We start from the raw sequence: 6,306 nt of genomic DNA, 5'->3' as shown, positions 1-6,306 counted from the left end.
CTGTCAGTGTTACAACACGTGGCTACAGACACAATCACCCGATTAAGCTCTTGTCGAAGCGATAAAACAATGCCTTACACAATGCCTTGATGTTTTTGCTTTCTTTTTTTCATTGCTTTAACATGCTCTTCCTCCCTGCAATATGCAGGATGATCCGTTGCTTAAAATGATATGAAGTTTAGTTTATGGGATCATTATACAGCGTATCGCTGTATTGGACACTTCTAGCTAGAGCAAGCTAAGCTGTGGTTAGTTCCTACAACTAACGTGAGCTAGCTACCTGTCCATCCATACGTTCAGTGAACAAATACGCAACAACTCAAGAGATCCAGCTGTGCACAACCGCACTGTTTCACAATACCAAGCCAGCTTCTGTACCCCGACAACTCTGTCTACTGGCTGTGATGCTGCGTTTTGTTCTGGCACTGTTAACATCACGAGGCAAGCGGCAGTACTGGGTCTGTGAACCTTTACTGTAAAAACATGGAAAAATGAAATTGCGTGCGTGTGTGTGCATGTGAGAGAGAGAGACTGGCAGACTCTCCTCCCCTCAAGGTCCGTTAGTAAAAAAAAAATTTCATCTGGAAATCTAAGTTGCTATATTGTGCTGTGTAATGTTAAACTTAGCACAACAATGTCCTGTAGGTCACATAAATAACGTAAGTAGCCTAATGTCATAATAACAAATATGAACAGGAATGATCAACCACTACAAACAGAATGTTAAAATATTAAAAATAACAAGCTGATTACAAATTGAGTAAACATTTAGAAAGTGAAACTTAACCAGAAAATCCAATATTTCATCACTTAACCAATGAAAGATAGAAAATCACAACAACAAAAAAACAACACAATAACGTCGAAAAGATCTGTGCTAACATTAACAGGCATGCTGTTGTGTCACCATAGCAACCACAGCAGCTAGGGTTTTTACACAGGATACAAGGTTTCATATCATTTCATACATATGATACACACTGTTCTACAAGTTACACATGCTTTGGAATCATAACTCACTGTGTTGAAGTCTCTCTACAAATCTACACATTAAAGTTGGAAATCTTTGGAAACTGGAAAAGGTTTTTCATGCTGTTTTCTGTGTGGTGGAGTGATACAGGTGCAGATGCACACAGTTTGAGTGTAATGTCTTGTGATAGTTACCCTCCACCACAGTGTGTTCATGTGTGTTTAAAATGCACATATGCTGTGTGTATATATATTTATATATGTATGTAAATTAAAACACAGGATTAACACAGAAAAGTTTGTATATTTTAACAAAGTAGGTAAAACAAAAATATATTAAGAAAACATGAATTTACCTGTGATTTCTTTGTGGAGAATCTTCCATGTTGTCTTTGAAGGGGAGCTTTATGGGGAATTGTCCTGCTTAAAGACAGGAAGTGACATCACCCAATTTCCTGTTTTTCCTTGTATTAGTTTCCAAAGGAAATTTCAAGAGTGGACTTTTGATGTTGACTTATGTTGGAGAATTTATGATTGCTGATTTTCTTTTATTGAACTTGTAACTTGTAAATGCTAAATTCTATTTTTTTTAAACATTTTGTTTGTTTTTGTAGTGATTGCCAGATGAATCCTTGAAGCTTTCCATCCAATTGGTTCAAAAAAAGGTTCATATCTGGAGGCTTCATGTGCACAGAAACCCCCCTGCTGGCTAAACCTTTATTGTCATTTCAACTATTTGTGAAGGATCTCTTGGCTGTTTTGCACCGGTGTCAGCATGGGAATAGTCACTGCCAACAATAGAAATAAAAACACCTTAATATGATTTTGTGTGGTTCATTCATTCATCTAATCTGTTTTTGATGTGTAGGTAATGGTTTTGGAGGTCTACTAGTGTCAAAAAACAGGTTGATTTCAGTCAATGTTTAAATAAACCAAATAGGACATGAGATGTTTATGTTGAGATGTTTTTAAGACTGTTGCAGTGTTTTTCAAAGATGGGAAAATGGTTATGCTTATGAATACTGTGGTGACTTCATTCACTTTTATTAAGAAATAATTTTTTTTTCCACTGTGCTTGGACTCAGTTGATTTCTCTTTTTGAAAATAACTTCCCCGGCTTTGAAGAAAACACTTTCACGTGGTACTGAGAAGGCAGGGGTGCACAAGTATCCCACAGCAAGCCTGTAGAGATGTGGATATATGCACCTCTGCCTCTGCCAGTACTGGAGGGGACCCTGTGTTCTGCTTTTCTTCAGTTCTGCCAGGTCTGCACTTCAACTGTGGCATCAGCAGTGACATTGTGAGTTCTTCTGGCCTCCATGAATGTGGCATCAAAATCACACCACAGTTTGTTTCCTGAGAAACAAAACCAGATAATATGAATGAGGTTATAACTCTGAAATTGACTTTAATCCAATGCAAAAATACTAACCAGGTCTTTCAGCTACAGCATCCTGTGATGTTGAAGCTGCAGCTGGTATTGAATGTGACTGTCTAGACCCTATTACATTGGTACATTCAAAGGTGAGTTGTTTTATTCCTTCATCTGCCTTTTTTGGGCTAAAGGATCCAAGTGATTTGTATCTTGGGTCTAGCAGCGTTCCCAGCGATATAATGCTCATGCTGTGTGGAGCTTTTCCCTAAGGAGCCTGATGAGGTCTCTCCCAGTTCACTAGCTACTGGGACCGTTGCCTTTGCTGCCTCTTCCTGGAGCATCTTTTCCACCATTTTCAATAATAGCACCACTTTGGAGCCAGATACCTTTTTCTCCTCTGACAGCACCACAGTGGCCGTGTGAAAAGGAGACAGTAAAGACAGGAGCTCACAAACATTATTGTACTCATCGGAGGTCAGAGCAGGAATACCAGTTTGTAAGCCTGCCAGTGCTTACAGGCTCCCTGAGTTCTACTAATCGCTCCAGCATTTGAAAGCTGCTGTACCACCTTGTTTCAACCTCCTGAATCAGTTTCTTTTTTGGTTTTCCCATATGCTCTTGAACAAGGTCCAGCTTCTCCTTTAACAATAAAAACCTAAATGTTACATATGTAGCAATATAAAACAATGTGTAAACAAATGTGAAAATAATGTTACTAACTTTGACAGTTGTGCTGCTTCTAAAATAGCCCACCAGCTTCCTTGCCTTTGTAGGAATGGCAGACAGCACTGGGGTTAGTTCAAGAGCTTTTTTAACAACTATTTTCAGGGTGTAAGCAATGCAGAAGGCATGATGCAGCTTCAGCTGTTTACCACAGGCAATCATATCAGATGCGCCATCAGTAACTAGACATGTTACTTTGGATTTTATTTCCCATTCTTCCATAAGAGAGGATTTCACACAGGCCAAATTTTCAGCTGTGTGCGCCTGTGGGAATTTCACTACACCGAGTAATGTGGACTTCAGTCATGTGTTGTCATCTATAAAATGGCAGGTCACAGCCAAGTAGTTTGTCTGCTGTCACACTCACTGCAGGAACTTTCTGGACCTCAACTTTGGTCTTCTCTTTCTCTTGTTGATATTTGGTCTCAACCATGGCCTTTGCGGTCTAAAGGGAAGGAAGAAAATATTATTTTTTTAATACTACTCTCATAATTTATCCATGTCACCACACATACTTTCCTAGTTGGGAAAATATAGATTGGATCAAATTTTGCTACTAAATCCCTGAAGCCTTTATCCTCAACTGTGCTAAATGGCTGTGTGTCTCTAACAATCATGAAGACCAAAGCCTCATCCAGCTCTTCCTTTCTGGTCACTGCTTTGTAAAGATTAGATTACACTTTGTCATTTTTACACTTTGTAATCCAATCCAAACTGCAAATAACATGTAAGGTGCAGAGAATAATGCAGTATATAAATATATATATACACAGTATATACACATTATATTTTATATATATATATATATATATATATATATATATATATATATATATATATATATATATATATATATATATATATGCATATTAATGTTAACAGTGAATAAAATTAAATTAGGTTATGGTTTAATTACAGTATTTGCATGTCAGAAGTCATTACATGAACATGTGCACATGTTTTGTTTTTATTTTTTGATGTGTGTAATGAATGTAGCATCGTGGTCAATGTCATTATTATCATGGGTGATTAACAAATATGAAAATTGGAAATGCATACCCACCTTGGCTGGATCCAACTCTATCCCCCTCATTATACATGACAAGTACAGTAACATAGATGAGGTGTTGTTGTTGTATCCCAGTGGTTTGGAATGGAAAAAAAAAATGCCTTGTGAATATTATAGTAGTAACACATTTCATTATTTACATATTATGAGCAATACCTTATTAGGAGAGATCTGCTCAAAGTGTTTCCATACAGGGGAAACCCTTTTCCTTTTAGCAGGCTCCATGAAAACAAGCTCATCAATGTCACAGGCAAATTGACAGAACACAAACATGCAAATTTTGCATGGATCCATTGCGCTTTATGTGTGTTCATAAATTGCGCCAACATTTGAAATGCTTCCTGAACCAGTGAGGTTTCAGGTGTCATTCGTACTTAAAGAAGCAAGCCTCGATACATGTTTCATAAAAGACTTCCTGGCTCTCTCAACATGCGCTCTGAAGCCTCAGCACAGTAAGGGCCATCACTAGTATCTCACTTGGAGTGAGGAGTAGGAGTGAAGGGTGAGAGTGAGGAGTGAGAGTGAGGAGTAGGAGTGAGGGGTAAGTGTGAGGGATGAGAATGAGGGATGAGAGTGAGTAGGAATGAGGGGTGAGAGTGAGGATTGAGGGTGAGGGGTGAGAGTGAGAGGTGAGAGTGAAGAGTAGGAGTGATGAGTATGAGTGAGGTGTGAGAGTGAGTAGGAGTGAGGGGTGATAGTGAGTAGGAGTGAGGGGTGAGAGTGAGGAGTAGGAGTGAGCAGTGATAGTGAGGGGTGAGAGAGAGTAGGTTTGAGGGGTGAGAGAGTAAGTAGGAGTGAGGGGTGAGAATGAGGAGTGAGTAGAATGAGGGGTGAGAATGAGGAGAGATATTGTAGAGAGATATTGTTGTAAATGTAGAATAGAAATATATTCAGAGTTCAAAGTGAATGAACCAGTAGAGAGAATGAGCTACACAAAGGGGGGGGGGTGTACACAACAATAACAACAACCACCACCACCCTGATCACCACCTGTGCTCCGTCATAACTATGATCACTGCTGAAGCTCCAGTCTATCATATTAACACACAGCATAATTACTGCACCATCACTGACTACATTTACATATTAACACACAGCATTACTGGACCATCACTGACTACATTTACATATTATCACACAGCATAATTACTATACCATCACTGACTACATTTACCTATTAACACACAGCATAATTACTGCACCATCACTGACTACATTTATATATTAACACATAGCATAATTACTACACCATCACTGACTACATTTACATATTAACACACAGCATAATTACTGCACCATCACTGACTACATTTACATATTAACACACAGCATAATTACTGCACCATCACTGACTACATTTACATATTAACACACAGCATAATTACTGCACCATCACTGACTACATTTACATATTAACACACAGCATAATTACTGCACCATCACTGACTACATTTACATATTAACACACAGCATAATTACTGCACCATCACTGACTACATTTACATATCAACACACAGCATAATTACTGCACCATCACTGACTACATTTACATATTAACACACAGCATAATTACTGCACCATCACTGACTACATTTACATATTAACACACAGCATAATTACTGCACCATCACTGACTACATTTACATATTAACACACAGCATAATTACTGCACCATCACTGACTACATTTACATATCAACACACAGCATAATTACTGCACCATCACTGACTACATTTACATATTAACACACAGCATAATTACTGCACCATCACTGACTACATTTACATATCAACACACAGCATAATTACTGCACCATCACTGACTACATTTACATATTAACACACAGCATAATTACTGCACCATCACTGACTGCTACAGGGCCAGGCGTTAACACACACGTAGCGACAATGACCAACAAAGGGACACATGGACAGGGTTTAAATAGACACATTGACACTTAACAATAAACCCTGTGTATGTAATCCCGAAGTGGCGTGGTTACAAAACATTTATTCACAGTACGTGTGGATCCCCCTGCACGCGGCGTGACTTATGGGGGAGTAGCAGTCTGTGACAATAATGCTCACAGAAATCAAGTATACGCATGAAAAACTAAACAATTTCACCGTTTCTCCTTCAAACAATAAGAAGAAAGGAAATAAATATATAC

The 6,306-nt window shown here is 38.4% G+C and overlaps 1 long non-coding RNA gene across 1 annotated transcript; it reads right to left on the bottom strand.

Annotated features, from left to right (window-relative positions):
• Positions 1-2,177: 2,177 nt before the first annotated feature.
• On the bottom strand, positions 2,178-4,173 carry LOC118240896 (uncharacterized). The gene is made up of 3 exons (XR_014116829.1): positions 4,131-4,173; positions 3,435-3,512; positions 2,178-2,325 (listed from the first exon to the last, which is right to left on the bottom strand). It is a non-coding gene; the product is annotated as an uncharacterized LOC118240896 (long non-coding RNA).
• Positions 4,174-6,306: the final 2,133 nt, after the last annotated feature.

This window comes from Electrophorus electricus, chromosome 1, assembly GCF_041902795.1.
Source record: "Electrophorus electricus isolate QZ-2024a chromosome 1, ASM4190279v1, whole genome shotgun sequence".
NCBI classification, from domain to species: domain Eukaryota; kingdom Metazoa; phylum Chordata; class Actinopteri; order Gymnotiformes; family Gymnotidae; genus Electrophorus; species Electrophorus electricus.
This window is presented reverse-complemented; position numbering and strand designations above follow the sequence as displayed.